The 17717-nt window shown below is 42.4% G+C and overlaps 1 protein-coding gene across 6 annotated transcripts in view; it reads right to left on the reverse strand.

Annotated features, from left to right (window-relative positions):
- Nucleotides 1-5133, reverse strand: part of ITGB6 (integrin subunit beta 6) — a 128466-nt gene extending 123333 nt beyond the window's left edge. For 2 of the 6 annotated variants that reach the window (XM_070507948.1, XM_070507944.1), the window contains exon 1: nt 4750-5029. The gene's annotated coding sequence lies outside the window, so the exon portion shown is untranslated. Of the gene's footprint in view, nt 1-4749 lie in introns of all 6 variants that reach the window. The other 4 variants (XM_070507947.1, XM_070507946.1, XM_070507945.1 and 1 more) reach the window with 4 other exon arrangements.
- Nucleotides 5134-17717: the final 12584 nt, after the last annotated feature.

Below are 17717 nucleotides of genomic sequence, written 5' to 3' on the forward strand. Positions count from 1 at the left end.
CCACATCTTGAGGATACTCATTCAGCCTATGGACAGGCTCACATGGTGAGAAACTGAGGCCCCCTGCCCACAGCCATGTGAGTGAACCACATCAGAAGTGGATCCTGCAGCCCCAGTCAAGCCTTCAGATGACTGCTCCCCTGACCCATATCTTGACTCCAACCACATGGGAGACTCTGAGCCAGAAACACCCAGCGAAGCTGCTTCTGGATTTCTGAACTAAAGAAACTGTGAGATAATAAATGTTTGTTGTTTTAAGTCACTGACTTTTGGTGTGATTTGCTATGTAGCCAGAGATAACTAATACATCTTGATTCTGTGATTGGATATTTTTCTTATTATCCAGATTCATGTTGTTCACACAAGGAGTAAGCATGTCCTTTCTATGTATGTCAAAACTTCCAAGTGATAAAAACTATAGGGTTGACAAAGTCCTTGGAGATACTGCTGGAAGCCTCCTTAAAATCAGCATTGTTTCTCTACACAGCATCCTTAGATATGGCCCCTTAGCAAGTTCAAAATCCCCCCTGCTATGAGAGAGAGACAACACCAGACATTGGCAGGAAGACTTGAATTGAGCCTTGAAGAATTATAAGAATTCAGCCACGCCCAGAGGGATGGCAGGTGGGAGCACATTTGATGCATACAGATTCCTATATATAGGTCAGTTTCCAGGGACAACAGAGAGATGGCTAGACTGCAAGCTTTTGGGAGAAAGGACTGTGTTTGTCTTGTTCATTGCCTCCATCCCAGGTCTGGCACCTAAATGCTCAGTAACGCTCTATTTTTGATGAGATAGTGAAAAAATGGAGAGTTTATATAGATGAAGAGTGAGAGAAGTTTAGATATGGAGGCTAGCCAGAGTGGAGAAGAATTTCATAGCCAAAATATTTTTCTGGGAGTTCAATTTTTCACAGCTGGTGAGGGATCAACATCTGCCTGAGCTTTGAGCAGAACTTAAGAAGGGTTGATACTTGGTGTGATAGGAGGTGCAGAGAAGACTGGGTCATGAACTGTGGTTCCGAATGTCACCCACGGTGGGTAGAGATTAGTTAAACCTTGGCAACCTCTTGAAGAAATATTTGTCTTGGGGAAAACTCCATGGAGGGAAATGACTAACCTAGAAAGACAAAGGTAGGAACCGTGCTGGTAATCGATCGTTTTTATTTTTTGAGGAAGATTAGCCGTGAGCTAACATCTGCCGCCAATCCTCCTCTTTTTGCTGAGGAAGACTGGCCCTGAGCTAACATCCGTGACCATCTTCCTCTATTTTATGTGGGATGCCTGCCACAACATGGCTTGACAAGCGGTGCATAGGTCTGCACCCAGGATCAGAACTGGCAAACCCCAGGCCGCTGAAGTGGATCACGCAACCTTAACTTCTGCACCACCAAGCTGGACCCATGGTAATCCATCCTGAAGTCAATCTTACTAGATTAAGCCTAGATCCAAGCTGGGAATTTGCATATAAGAGCAGAGAGTATAGGGATGTAAGCAAGAGAAGAGGCGTCCTAGAGGCATACAATATGTACCAGCTGTGCATGGTGTCTGTCTCAATTTAAACAGTCCCTTTGGTTCTGAAGTCTTCCAGAACTGGACGGTGCATATCTGGCAGCAAGTGCCAGCCTCAGCACATCCTTACTCCTGCCTCCTTTTTCTGTCTTAATTCCATGGTCCCCAAGACTTTTCTAGTTCATCTCTTGGCAGAAGCATCAGTTATCTTGAAGTACAGATATGGTTGCTTAGACTGCAACCCCACTTGGAGCCTGGTAAGTCAAGCTCTGTTAGTGAAGTGCATAGGTTAAGACAGGACTTGGATTAAAATATACTTTCTTAGATGCAACTGGCTGATTTGTTTATGAGATTTATAATTTTATTAATTAATAGAACAAACTTTATTTACTGCTTTAATTTAAGCGTGGCTGTAGATATTGAGAAGACAAAAATCAATAATATAAATGATACAAGAACTAAGAGTGAACAGTGTCCTACAGAGAATCATAGAGGGAGGGACTAACTGTAATATGGGTGTGTGTAAGCTGTGTAGGGAGCTTTGGAAGAGTGTCAGAGAAAGCTCCATTTAAAGGTGATGCTCAGACTGAATCTTGATGGAATAAACATAGAAGATCACTAGGGAGATAAGTTCACTAGAGACGTGGAAGACCAAGATGGGTTTGGGGAAGAATGAATACTTAGTTTGTCCAAAGGGTAGGGTGTACTTATGTGATGAAGGGAGGGATGAAAAGATGGCATGAAGGAAATGATGACAGATGAGCCTGGAAAAGTAGGCAGGAGTCTCTGGATCTTGAAGAATCTTGAATACTTATCTAGGAAGTTTGAAATTTATCTTGTAGGTGATAGGGAATCATGGAAGGATTTTAAATAGAAGAGTGATACATTCTGATTTATAACTTTGAAAGATAGCTGATGGTAGAATGTTGATGAATTGAAGGCTGGGAGATTGGTTGGAAAGGTATTACAGCAGTCTAGGCGAAAGAGGATGAAATGCAATGTCAGTGGACATGGAAGGGGAAAGGATCAACAACAGATCCTTAGGAATCAGAACAGACAAGGCCTGGCCGTGATTAGAGGTTGGTGGATGACTGTAGTGAATAGGGAGGCTAAATAGGCCTGAGATTTCCTGCCCAGGCACTTGGTTGACGTAATTTGATGTGATAGAGCTGTATGTGTGGGTGAGCTTTGTGGTGTCTAACAAAAGGTCAGTTTTAATATTAAAATTTGACCTATCTTAAAAACGATGGGTGGTTGTGAAGGAGAGAAGAGGTCAGTGTATAGATCAGATTATGGTTTAGAATGGTTAAGTATAAAACTGAATGCCAGCAGCATGAAGGACAGTCAAAGGTCTTCTTGTGGGAACTCCAACTAAAAACAGCTCTCTGGGCTGAACTGGCTGGACCGGCAAGCCCACGTGCTTTGGTGAGGTGTGGGTGCCATCCTTGTAAGCAGGCTGGGTGGATCCCCAGATGACCTTGGCCTATAGTTAGCTCTCATAATCAGCTGTGGCTGGTTTCCAAAGGAGCAGCAATGGCAGATGACAGCTTGGGGAGTATGTTTTCTTCTCTGTAAAGAAAAAGTGCCCATAAGCAATACACTTCCCAAGTAGCTACTCTTCCTGGTTTGACTAAGTGCTTCTGTGGTGAAAATATGCCCATGGTTTCCTAAGGCCATTTTTTAAAAACGAATCACTTTTCTCTTCAGTCAAATATCTTGAACCTCTTGGGTAACTTAGAAGAATCAGCGTAAGTTCTACCCTTGGAAAATACGTCAAAGAAATGCCTGCTTGCATGCTCTAGTGCATTCCAGACTCTTTTACCCTTCTGCATATCACAATAGATTAGACATAGGGATTCAAAGGCAGAGAAGGAATCTAACCCTAACAGATTAGAGGTCAATGCCACCTTTAGGGATCTGAAGTTGGAATACAAGAATTTAAGTTTGAGACTCTCAAATAAAAAATTTTGCAATCACTTAGAGTTCATGTCAAAACATCTGGTGGTAAGTTTGCTTTAGTGTATGATAAGAGGGAAGATATTGAGAGATTGCAATCATGTTTTTGTTTGTTTGTAAATTGAGCTTTGGTTCCTGTACTTCATCCAGGAAACACTAGAGGGAGTAAGTCAGATAGAGGAAAAGGGCTACCATGAGAATAAACAGGAATGAAGAGAAAGCACTGAGGAGGAAGGCATTTCTGCATTTCACTAAGGCACAGAATTTTACTTAGGTAGACTCTCTTTGTACTATGACCAAGTGACTTTATGTTTGAAACCCAGTACTAAAATCATTTCAAACTATGATCTGCTGAGCCTGTTCAGAATCAGGAACTGTAAAGGAAAACCATTACTCTCTGACCAGAATTTATATTCCGTCCATTTCAGGCATTTTGAGAACCAATATGACATAGCTCTATCTGTGCCTTTAATTTTAGAGGACCCATTCTTTAGATGAATAACCTTTCACAGATATTGAATTATTTATTTATTTATTTATTTAATAGCACTGGGAAGTCGTGCTTCCAGTGCTCAAAGTGAATGGTAATGATACCAGACATTTCCAGACACTTGTAGGAATAAAATGTGCTCTTTGTAGATATCCTAGATTGGAAGCCCTCCTCTCTTCATTTTCTCCACAATTCTTATGAATTAGGTCCACATTAAAACACCGTTTACAATCCAGAACCACTGACGTTAACTGGCCCATTGTCATGTACATGTCAATGAGAACTGATATTTATTCTTTTTGTTAATATTTCCAGTTCCTTAGTTCCTTTGTGCCTCTTGAAAATGTCAAAAGAGCTAGTGAAGGCTAGAGCCAAATCACCTATTTTTTTTTTTAATTCTAACAATTAATCACCATAAGCAGAAACAAATATCTTAAAAAGCTTCTTGAGAAACTGTTCAACTGAATATTAAAATATTTTACTGAACGATGAACTAATAATTCTATGAAATATTTACCTTAAACCATAGCAGATTTTTGATGTACAGCTGTTAAAAAAGTGTATGAATCCAAATGTAAGAAAAATCACAATAAAGCATGCTAAGTTAATAAGGATCTGCCCTTTCACAAACCATGGGGTCAGCCTCACCTGGACGTTAATATCAAGAGGATAGAAATAACATTATGAACTTCCTAAGGCAGCCTCTGCCGGAAATGATAATTACACTGACAAGGAAAACTTAGCTCCAAAATTTGGGTTTGGGTTTGTTAGCCATGCATGCTACTACTTACCTCTCAGGGCAGACCTTTAATTTCAGAAGGTGCTGAGATGCATTACGGCACCCGTTATCAAAAGTCTTTGGCAGAAAAACCATTTATCCTTGTTGTGGTAATGAACAGGTTGGTAACATTCTGGTGTCACCATTCTCGAGAAAGCACATTCACTTGAGTATTTCTTCCACGAACAGAGTGAAATATTTCATGAAGTCACATGGGCGTAGAACACTATGGAGCGATATTGCTGGTGAATGACAGAACGTCTGGTTGATCTACATGAAACCCAAGTGCTCGTATGAGAATAGGTTAGGTTTAGATTGACGAGCAAATGTGTAACCAGGCTTCTGGCTGACAAATGGCAGAACTATGCCAGCGCATTAGCTTCTCTGGAGAGAGACCAAAAGTAAGGCGGGAGGATCAAGTTCATTCCATCCAGGACATTCAAACCTATTGGACGGCAGGGGGGCTGGGATGATAAGCACATAGAGATCTTAATACCCCAAAATAGTCCAGGACAAGTTTACAGTTGAGCTGGCATATAAACCAAGGACCAAACTCCTATCAAATATTCCTGTATCATGTGTGTATTTATATTGACATTCTTTCAGAAGGATCCTGGTGTTTTCCAAGATAAGTCTATTTTATTGGCAACTTTGGTTTAAAGTCACTAGCCTCTAAAAATAGCTTGTTTGGGTAAACTAGAAAATGAAAATAAAAATTGACGAGATTAGTGTTAAACACGTTGCCAAGCACTAAATGGATCAGATTGGATGTGGTTTGTTCTGGTTGGGCACAGCTGAAGACAGAGCCATCCATAGAACTTTTGTGAAGACGGATGAATTGTTCGGACCACACTCTTCTTTTGAGGCTGAGGCTGAGGCTGAAAGTTCAGGGCTTTGGGTCTGCCTGCAAGGAAGTGGCATGATAGTAACGACAGATGCTTTTCATCAAGTTCCCGTGGCACCCGGGCCTCCTGCTCAGCGAGGTGCATCATCTCATTTAATTCTTAGCGCCACACCGTGGGGTTTATGATTTCGTTCTATAGGTGAGATGGGGTACAGCGAGATTGGTTGACTTGTCCTAATTCACACACTGGTAAGTGATAGTTAGGATTTAAACTCCAGTCTGACTCCAAAGCACTTTCCATCATGTTACACTGCTTCTTGAACATCCAGTGAACAGCACTGGTGGAGGCTTAGCAAATTGCAAGCCCTGTGGTATTTGAGTAGTATAGAAGCAAAAGCAACAGAGCACCAGGAGTCCTGGGTCTGAATCCTGACTCTGCCTTTTACTGGCTGTGTGATCTTGGAAAAACTCCTAACCTCTCTGAACTGTCTCCTCATCTATAAAGAACATGTGTTTTGCGTGTGGTGGAGTATTAGAAGATTTTTAAACTTTCATTTCTAAACTTCTGTGATTCCATGAGCATTCAAGAGGCTTTTCATTCCCTGTAATTGAGGTGCATGTTTGGTCTTTTGCTCTTTAAGTGAACTCAGATGTGAGGAAACACTTCTACATGAAATTCAAGAACTGACTTAATTTCTGCCATAGGGATATTATTCCTTCTCTGCAAAATTAATTATCTCTGTGGGTTGCCACAACACAAACTATCTTCTATTTCCCAGGTGGACAACTCCACTGTGTGCTGACCATGGCCCTCTGCTCACAAGTGAGCCATAGAGAGGCCTGTAGGACAGGCTAGAAATACAAAACGGTATGTCATAATTTTATCACAAAAGAAAACCCCTAAAGTTGGCTTACATATGAAGGTAATAAATGTTACTTCCAGTGGGAACCAAATATCCATGTAGTTGCCTATTTGGGATGCTTTGTTCTATTTCTGTAAATTAATGAGGTTTTTATTTATTGTATCTTCCTCCTTATGTATTATTCACCATGATCTGCTGACAAGCTTTCTCTGAAAACTGCTGTCTGCACTTAAAGGGTGCCACCCCTGCTTGTCTGTCTTGCACCCATTCTCCTGTTGATGCAATTGTATACATTGGCTCCCCAGCCGTGGGCATTTATCACCCACTGTTCCTCTCTGCTGCTCAGCGTTCTTGAGGATCAAATGACACGGGCCAGGCTGTATGTGGGGAGCAACGCTGGAAAATTCCTTTGATGTTATGCCTTGTGACACTCAACGACTAAATCCAAGTGTTTGCTATTTGACCAAATGCCAAATGTGCTAGTTCCTGAATATCTATGATCTTACAGAGAGCTGGATGGAAGAATAAGAATACACCATTGGAAAAGATATTTTAAAACTATTTTGCATGGCTAATTAAGATAAAGATTTGATTCATTGGAAAGTTAGTTGAGCAGAGTATTTTAGTTAATTAGGAGCTAATTAGTTAATAACACTTGAAAAAATTCATTTAACATATACTGAGTGTCATTGATGTATAAGGTATTAGGAATGCAAAGAGGCGGAGCTGGCCCTGTGGCCAAGTGGTTAAGTTCACGTGCTCTGCTTCAGTGGCCTGGGGTTCGCCAGTTTGGATCCTGGGTGCAGACCTACACACCACTCATCAAGCCGTGCTGTGGCGGCATCATGCATGGAGGAACAAGAATGACTTATGACTAGGATATACAACTATGTACTGGGGCTTCTGGGAGAAAAAAGGAAAAAAGAGGAAGATTGGCAATAGATCTTAGCTCAGGGCCAATCTTCCTGACCAAAAAGCAAAAAAAAAACCTTCATAAAAAAAGCAAAAAAAAAAAAAAGGATTGCAAAGAGGGGCAAAAGTCCGTATAATCCTTCTGCGCAAAGCATCTTCTGGTTTTCTTCTACCCATTATTCTTAAAAATTTTGTTCTATTTCCTTCCAGTCGTTTTTAATGCTTATGTTTTTGTTGCAAAGATATGATTACACAGAATATGTATTTTGAATCCATTTTTATTCATTTAACATTATAAGAATTTAATCTAAGCATCATCTAAGCATGTAACAGTGTGCTTAAATATTCCCTTATTTGCTTAAAATCTAAGTTGTTTCCTCTTGTTTTCCATGACAAAAAAGGCTACAAAGAAAATCTTAACACCAAGAAGTTTCCCCTTACTATTGTTTTGTATTTCCTATGACCAGTTCTCATATGTGGAATTACTGGATCAAAGATGACAATTTTAAATACTCATTTTTATCAATATGCATTGCAATTGCTTTCCTAAGGAGTTATCCCAATTTATACAGGCACTACCATTGTTTGACTATAAGTTCCTCCTTACTATCTGCGTCCTTATTGGGCTTTCCCTTAATTTGTTTACATTTTTTGTTGCTATCACAGGCAAATGCTTTTGAATCAAAAAAACAAATTTAACACCCATTATCTATTGAATTTGCACAATAACTTTGCAGAGTCAATAGGTTACAGATGAATAGATACTGGGGAAGATTAAGTGACTCGCCCAAGTTGGCACAACTATTATCAGAGCTGGAACTTGATCTTGCTTCTGAGTCGAGGCCTGTTGTGCACGCCACTCTGCCACAGCCGCCCCTTAAATAACCAGAGGAGTCTAGGCTAATGAGGCCTCCCAAAGAAGCTCGGAGCAGCTCAGTGGTTGGTATGTATAAAGATGGAGTTGATGAGCAGGACGGTCCAAATGACTTTGTTCCCTTAAAAGAATCAAACATTTCCTCAAACTGAGTGAATTTTTTATTAATTTACACATGCTGTTTCACCCACCCACACGCACATTAAAAAGATTTTTTTTTAAAAAAAGAAGAAAGTTATTTATTAGTGCCCAAGTTTTGGAATATTTTTAACTAAACTCAGATATACATGAGTAACTCCAGTGGAAGTTGTTCATGCATATCTGAACAGAATGTGGCCTTTTGGCTTTAGCCTATTAAACACAAGGAAATTCATAGTTAAAATTCCACTCTTAGCTCCCCAACCAAGATGGGAATGGCCCCGGCCACAAAACATGACAGACAACACTGCCACAAGGCCCAATAATCTGTTGGAATTATAGAGGATGGTAGGCAAACCACAATAAATCAAGGGCTCACCTTCATGTTTCAGAAAGCTGGGTGGATTAAGTGTGTGCTTCATTCTTTACCATGGGAAGTCTGGTTTTGCTGGAAGGTGGTGTATGGAGTAAATGACAAATGTCTCCTGGTCAGATGGTGCGTGGATGACCCCAGCCATCATTTGGAAGATGTCTTGGAAAAATAATTTGGGACCGTACAGCCTTCTTATTCTTAGCTGGAGTGAAACGAAGGAAACCCAAGTTTGGAGCCCCAGACATGTAAAGTGGCAGCATCTGCCAGCATTGGCTCCATCGAGTGTGGCTTGGGCAGAGCAGTTGTGCTTCCGTTCAGCTGGAGGTTCTTGGGTTTAGAAAGTCCCCTGCGAGCTGAGGAGGCTGAATAACACAGTTTAGCAAAACTCAGAGATGGGCTCACCTTATCTAGATTACAAAATCCCATTAATCTTTAAGCAGACCACTATTTAATGGACATTACAAACAAAGCAACATCAAATCCCATCAGTATTTATTTCACAAAGATATGACTCTTAATGTAGGTAGCAGAAAAGATGTCTTGTTAACATCACCCCATGACTCCTTTTAGATAATTGCAGAGAAGGCTGGCTTCTTCAAGCATTGGGATAATCTCTTCTACTACTTTGGTGCATTCTTCAGGGCTGAGAAGGTGATTTGGATTCACCCTGCCTTTACGGAGAAAAGCTGGAAGCAGCAGGACCCATTTGTACAGATGTGGACTATCTCTCCAGGTCCCTTATTTTGTAACTACATTTTAATTAGTGAGGAATCCTGAAACCACAATAACAGAAAACAGCCGGGAAGCAGCTTTGATTTCAAAATTGCATGATGACGCCTCCACTCCACTGACGTATTTTCATGGTCCTTTGCCTGAAAGGCCAGGCAATAAACACGCAGTATGGCCCAGAGCTCTGGCAGAGTGGGCTTCCGGCTTTGCTGGCGGCATTCCGGAGCAGGTTTGCTGAGTTGAGCCCTGGGGGCTTTTCCCTTAGTCTAGTCTAAATGGGCATTCTCTCTGATGTGACTAGAGTGTTTTTGTCACCTCTAAACATTACGCACTGTGATAGCATTGATTTCCAAGACTCAAACCCTCTGTGACACTCAGGAATGCATGTAAGACGCAAGCAGAGTTGAACAAGATGGCCTGGAGGTGGAACTGGGGAGGGGCTGACCCTCATTTAGCCCCCTGTTGTTTTTGGAAGGCTTTCATTTGGGTTCTTACTACTGGGTGGTCCCTTGGGCCTCCCACTACATTCCAAATATTTCCAAAACTTTCTGAGAGGTAGCAGTTCAACCAAATGAGCATATTCTCCTGGCTCCTGCGGGAAGGCTGTGAGGCGCTGGCTGGCCCTCCGTCACAGCATTCCTTCATGCTAACCCCTTTGTTTCCTTTGAGCAAGATAGAAGTGTGAATTTGACATTCTAAAATTCTGCGTACAGCGGATGTTTTTCTTGCAGCCCCTTGTGTCTTAATCCTTGGTGGTCTCCAAGCTTTTTGGATGCTCAGTAGAATCAGTAAAATATTTTAAGCAGATACTCCCCAAACTTGGTATTTATTTATAAATATACATGCACTATTGAACTAATATATTACGTTAATTAAAAACACACAAACAGAAAACTTTAAAAGATGAAACTAGTAAGTTCTTTATTTTTTCGATGGTACAAGACTCTTTCTTGCTTTTACTATGCTATTAATGTTGTATGTTCACTTTATATTTATACGTGACTAAACTGAATATGCTTCACTTGAAAAGCCTGCTGTATCTCTTTGTGATATGATTCAAAAGTCTGATTCTAAGCACAGTTTACTTTGATACCTGGTTTTAGTGACTATCATGGCTAAAAATAATGCTGCAAAGATAATGCAAGAAGTGTGTTGTTGTCTTTAATTATTCCATCCTGACTCATGTTTTCAACCACATCACCAGCTATGCAAAGATTCTGTTGAAAGTTTACTAATAAATTTCCATCTTCCTTAGCATCAATCAATTGCTCTTATAACCTAATCAAGAGGTGCTTCCCATTGACCAAACGCAGAGAAAGTCAGAAGGCAAGGAAGCCTGGTTGATGCACCATTTTAACAGATGATAGGTAGATAGATAGATAGATAGACAGACAGAAAGATAGATTTAGATATGTTCAAAGCTCTCCAAAATTACAGATCTGAAAGATTTTTAAATAATTTAGAAAAATCCCACTTCCAAGTTTTAAAAATGTATACATATCTGAATTTTTAATGAGAAAATACTGTTTTCAGAAACAAATTTATACAATGGCAAAAACAATTCTAAGTATCCATTTTCAGAGTGTTCTCTCCACAGCATGAATTTCTTCTTCAAAGCAGTCACTTTCTCGCTCACAAGGACAATGTCAGCATGACCTTGGCTGGACAGATTTGGTGTCTTTATTTTTGCAGAGCTCACTGCTAGGTTGCATATTCCAACAGCTTCTTGTCACCACAGCAAATTTCAGGAAATGTTTTCCACTCAGTAAGATGGCAGAAGGGGTCATCTCACAGGATGAACTAGTTTGTTTCTACTAGGTAGAATTATATCTTAGGAACAATTCAGGCAAATTGTGAGGGAAACAAGTGGATCTGGCTAAGTTCCTGTAAGTAACTCCTGGTGAATTCCACTGGGGCAATTGAAGAGAGTTTATTTAATAAAGGAGGTTAGCAAAGGAAGCCAGCCGTGAGAGGGCAGCAGGAGCACGAAGCTCTCCCTCCCTTCCCCTAAGCCTGGGGTCCGGGGAGGGAGCAGCAACCCAGTCTGGGGAGAGAACTGTAGCTCTGGGAGAGGGGGCATCGTCTGTACCTGTGATTTTGGGACAGGGACTGTATTCATTGGCTCAGAACGCCATGACAAACTACCATGACTGAGTGGCTTCAAAGATGGGAATTTATTTTCTCACAATTCTAGAGGTTAGAAGTCTGAGATCAAGGTGCTGGCAGGGTTGGTTTCTTCTGTAGTCTGTGTCCTAGTAAATGGCTGTCTTCTCCCTGTGTCTTCACGTGGTCTTTCCTTTACGCATGTGTCTGTGTCCACATTTTCTCTTCTTATAAGGACACCAGGTATATTGGATTAGGGCCCACCCTACCGACCTCATTTCAACTTAATTATCTCTTTATTTCCAAATACAGTCACATGCCGAGGTACTGGGGATCAGGACTTCAACACATGAATTTTGGGGAACACAATTCAACCCATGACAGGGACCCTGCCAGTCTGTGGCCCACAGGGAGGAAGCCTGGAAAAAAACCTTAATCAATCTTCCCTCCAGCCCGCCAGTTGTCTGCATGTACCTCAGATGGGCCAAACCCAGATGGAAGCCAGAGGCAAGGGAGGCTGCTTGATGGCGCCCAGGAAGGTCAGTCTCCCGGGACACAGAGAGTTAAAAAGAGTAATCTGGAGAAGAAAACAGAGACTATCCAGCTCACAAAGTCACTGTGCTGAACTTAGCAAAGAGAGATTTCATTGACCCATAGGGTTATAAATTATTTAACGTAGAAAGAAGGTAAGAAGTAACGATCAGATAAACCAAGATGTTTGGCTTTGTGGCTTGCGCTAGAGACGCTACTTTCAAAGAACTGCTGTTCCCAGGCTCTGCTTTGTGGTAATAGTTTGACTATCTTGCAAGCACTAGTCCTTGTGAGAATTAGAAAAAGACATCCCCGGTGGGCAGATGAATTAGAGAAAGGTGCCTTCCGCTGGACCCAGCAGGCCTTCTGGTGCGCAGCTTTTGGTGAGCTCCCCGTTCGCTCTCCTCAGCCAAACTCACCCTGCATGACCCTGCGCAGTGGTCCTTATCATGGACTCAGATGCACAGCCCGCACAGCCAGCACGCTGTTGGTACCCTCTTTCCAGCCCCACATCATGAATACCTTGAAGGATAAATTGTGATACTGTGTCTGCTGTACTCTGCACACTGGCAGCCTTCTAGTTCCACATGGAAAAAAACGATTAGCTATAGCAAAATTCTAATATATTACTGGCTGTTTTATTAAATCAATTAAGCCCCTTTTGCTGGCAATTTCTGGCTGACCTGAACTTAAGTAACTATTTGGTGGCTTTTCCACTAAATGAAGTAATTAATGTTCATTTAGGCAATTTTTCCTTGTTACCATTTATGGCAACCCCATTTTAAGATTTTGGAATTATTGGCAAACACGAGATTTGAATATAAGCATTGGGTTTTATTTATCCATCAAACAGATTGCAGCTTACGTAAGAAAGCTGTGCCCTGCACAACTCCAAGGGGCGCCATTCACAGTCATTGCAGATTTGTATGGTCTCTCTGACAATTTTCTGGTAGATGGCAGTATAGTTTTAAGAACAGGGTATCTCCTCCCTCCTAAATTGCTATAAAGTTGCTGTTTGGGTAAGTGGCAGGTTGGGCACCCATGTGTGTTGGAAACTCTGCTGGGCACTGGAGTGGAGCTGGTAGGAAAGGACCCAATGAAGACTAGGACACGTTCCCAACTTCTCAGTACAGTGAAGGAGGAGGACTTATGGGTACCCTCTCGGCTTCAGCTTCAGAATAATGCCCAGATCTACTACCTCTACCTGCCCCACCTTTTCAAGTTCTGCCTGTGTGAACAAGGAGGGAAAGGTTTGGAAGGAGAACACTCCACACCTGACCCAGGTGGTGGCAACATTAGGCCACTGCAGCTCTTCTTTGGGCTCAAAGGGCCAAGACTGTGAGACCCATGATGGCCACTGCCAGGCCAGGGGTGGAGGAGAATTGCTGAGGTTGAAGGGTGGGAGTCAGCTGGTGTGAGTGGTGAGGGGGGCTAGCCCAGGAGTAGCCTGGTTAGTTCCACAGCTGCCATGGGTGTCCATGGAAGGCACTAAAACAACATTGAGGGACTAGAGTACCGTAACGATGAATAGCATCCTTGCTTAGCCAAGCCCCATCCCTTCTTTTCAGGAGAAAGGAGGGGAGCTCTTTTTCAGCGGTCACAGCAGGAAGACATTTATACTGGTTATACCCTTGGCCCAGTGCCTTCCCCGTCTCTTTGAGGGCTAGGACCTCTCAGCCGTGGTGCCTCATCTGCCGGCTGATCTTTGTCAATACTCACCCTCTCACTCCCTAGGCTCTTACTGCAGTTTTTCTCTTTTTTTTTTTCAAATCTCAAGTAGAGGTATTCTTTGCAAGAAAGATAGTTATTTCATCTAATCTTAGGGTCTGTGATTACCACTTTGAAAACACTTTGGCCTTGTCTTGTAAAACTGACGCCAGGCATATGCCACGATCTAGCAATTCCACTGCTGGGCAAGTACCCTCCAGAAATATATGCAAGGATGCACCAAGTGACGTGTATAAGCGTTTTCATCATAGCCTGTTCATAATAGCCCCAAATTGGAAACAGCGCCCATGTCTAACAAGAATAAAATGGGCACGCCTTAGTATATTTATACAATGAAATATGACTCAATGATAAAAACAAACAAATTACAGCTATACAAAAACTCATGATTAAATCTTAAAGATATAATACAGTCATGCATCAATTAACGATGGGGATACATTCTGAGAAATGCATTGTTAGGCGATTTCGTCGTCGTGCAAACATCATAGAGTGTATTACACAAACCTAGATGGTACAGCCTACTACACACCTAGGCTGTATGGTACTAATCTCATGGGACCACTGTCTCATATGCTGTCCATTGTTGACTGAAACGTTGTTACGTGGCGCATGACTCTATCGAGCAAAAGCAGCCAGACATGACAAAATATTTAACACATGATTCCGTTTACATAAATTTCAAATATAGGCAAAACAAAACTTTAGGTTTTAGGGATGCATATGTAGGTGGAAAAATCATAAAGAAAAGCAAGAAAGTGAATACCATAAAGTCTGCATGGTGTTACCTGCTGAGCTGGGATGGGGGTTGGGGGGTTGCAGGGGTGGGGACGTCGGGGGTGGGGGAGGTTTACAGTTGAGAAGAGGCACATAGGGGGGCAGTCTAGGGAGCGGGCTGTGTTCTATTTCTCACTTTGGGTTGAAGTCACAGGCTGTTCATTTTGCAATGATACTTTGAGCTATACATCCACGTTTTATGCACCCTTCTAAGCTTATTTTACAATTTAAAAAAAGTTAAAAAGAAAGTAGTTATTTATTGCTTAATTATTCTCAGGAAGATTAGGTACTGAGTTGAATCTTAAAGGATAAATAGGAGTTATCCAGGTGGAGGAGGATATTCTAGGGGTGAGACCAGAAGGGGAAAGGGGCAGCGTACAGAACTCTTGAGATTTTAAAGTTCAAGATGGGGCGTGGCTGGAGGTGAGGCCCCAAAAACAGTGGAAACGGTGGCATCGGAGAGCCAGGTGCCAGCCATTTAGAACTGGTGGGGCTTGTGGAAGGATCTTAAGCAGGGGAATGAAATTTCAAGAAGAGGAGGGCTGTCAACAGTGACAAATGAAGCAAAGAAGTCATTGAGATAAGAATTGAGGGTTCTCTGACTCGGGAATAGGAGGTCCCTGTCCCCGGTGGGTGGGACCCGTGCAGTGGAGAGCTGGCAGCAGACACCAGATTGCAGTAGGATGAGGTGGAAAGGGAGGTAGGGGAGTGCAGACAAATGTGTTTGGCAGCGCTGACCAATGCTGCGGAGAGGGCCAACTGGAGGAAAAAACAGATGAGATGGATTAGATTGTGAATTCACTATTTCTTCATGACCACAAAAGGTTCTAGCTCTTTTTGTTCTCAAAAACTCACAGGCATATATTTCAGAGACTTCAGGATTAACTCCTGCGTGATGAGATGGTTCAACTGGTGAGAAAGTATCCCCACGCTCTGTGAGGCTGGACTAGATTCGCTTGGGAGGCACTGGAAAAATACCAGGGAGCATCAGTAGGCAGCTGCTTCGGCGTTTCTGTAGGATGTTGGATTTGTGGCCTCAGAGATGGCCACTCGCTGCTGCCATCTTAGAAACATCTCTGTTCCCTTAATTTAATACACACCAAAGTTGGCAGCTGAGAGCCTGTAAGAGACCAGTATGTTGACCAGGCCCTTGGGGGACAGATTTGGGAGGGTGGTGTCGGTCAACGGAGTTCATTTTATCTTCTTTTTCTCCTCCACTCAAACTTCCTTATTTTCATTTTCCTTCCCATCTCCCTCTCTCATTCTTTTCTACTTCATTTCTCTCTCTTCTTTCTGCCATGTTGTCATGTCTTTTCTTTCTATCTCCTTTCTGGATTTTCCCCTACATACCATTCCTGCTCTTCGACTCTCTACTTCAAACCTTTTACCATGTCCCATCTGACAGTGAGAGGAAAGCACACCCCAGGGGACAGATTCATGGCATCACAAAAGGCCTCCTTCCTTTGGAGAGCGTTTACCCATCATGGCAGAATTACTCCCATCCCTTGTTATGTGGTCCTCGTCTACTCTGGGCAGGGTAGGAGGAGAACCAACTTCCTTACCATCTCCAGGCTCCCACATAGAGTGAGGTGTGAAAGCCTGAGCAGGGGGCAAGGCCAAGGCATTTGTACGGCCAAGAGGGTGGTGTCAGAGATGGGAGGTTGGTTGCATACAGGGAAGCTGATCAAATTAGTAAACATATCAAGAATATTGGGAATCAGGTCTCTTGCTGTCAGAGGACAGAAGCAGAAACATGGACAGGGAAAATGCACCCTGTGCTGTTGGACTGGAACTGGAGGTATGGATGTGCAGACACATTTTTCAATGTTATAGATAATGTAGAAAGTACAGATGTAAATGCGCCTGTGCACACCTGCCCCTCCTACACACACTCCCTAACCCTGTTCACTGACAGGACGTGGAGCAGTGACACGTCAGTAGCAAAGAGTACACCGAGTGTCCAAATCTCACCTTCTAAAGCCCAGTGTCCACCAAAAGGACCCAGGGCTCTTCGGACAAAGGGCTGATTCCAGAACCGGGACGGGCAAACTACATCGGATGGTGCCAAAAAGCAAGCAAGTGCTTAAGGAATGATGGAGACATGCCTTTAAAAAACACAGAAGCTGGCTCGCAGGGGCTCCCACTGGCCAAATCGGGGACAATTTGAGCATCAAGACAAATAACGACTGTAACAGAGTAGACCCCATTGAATAAAATAAGAAACCCTGAGTCCATACTCATACAAATAAGTCAGTGAATAAATTCAAGGTTTGAGGAATTTCAGAATATTTACATGGTTCCAAAACATCTCCCCACAAAATACTAACTGCAAAGTGGGAGAGGAACTTTACAGGGGAGATGCCAGGCAGGCAGCACCTTGATTAAGTGATCAAAGGGAACATCGTCGGGAAAGAGACAAATTGAAATCACACACCTCCTGGCGGGATCATCGAGGAGCACACAGCTCCACTTTAGTATTCTTCCTGCCAGAGGAGCAGGACCACATGGAAACTTCAAACAAACCACTCTGCAAAATAACTGGCCTGTAATCTTCAATCGTGTCAAAGTCATGAAAGTCAAATAAGGACTGAGGAGCTTTTCAGACTGAAGGAAACTAAAAAGATATGACAACTAAATGCAATGCCTTATTTTGAACTGGATCTTTCTACTACAAAGACATGACTGGACTAATTGGTGATGCATCAGTGTGACTTTCCTTATTTTGATGCTTGTATTGTGGTCATGTAGGAGAATGTCCTTGTTTGAAGGGGATCATGGAGTATTGGGTCAGTAATTTTCTCTCAAATAAAACAGGATAAAAGTTCTTTGTACTGTACTTGCAACTTTGGTGTTTCAAATTTTTTGGTTTTGGTGAGGAGGATTCGATCTGAGCTAACATCCATTGCCAATCTTCCCCTTTTTTTGCTTGTGGATTAGCCCTGAGCTAATATTTGTGCCAGTCTTCTTCCACTTTGTAGTGGGTTGCCGTCACAGCATGGCTTGACAAGTGGTGTAGGTCCATGCCTGGGATTTGAACGCATGAACCCGGGCAGCCAAAGCGGGGCGTGCCAGACTTAACCAGTACACCACAGGGCCGGCCCCAAAATTT

Source organism: Equus asinus, chromosome 4 (assembly GCF_041296235.1).
Source record: "Equus asinus isolate D_3611 breed Donkey chromosome 4, EquAss-T2T_v2, whole genome shotgun sequence".
Taxonomy (NCBI): domain Eukaryota; kingdom Metazoa; phylum Chordata; class Mammalia; order Perissodactyla; family Equidae; genus Equus; species Equus asinus.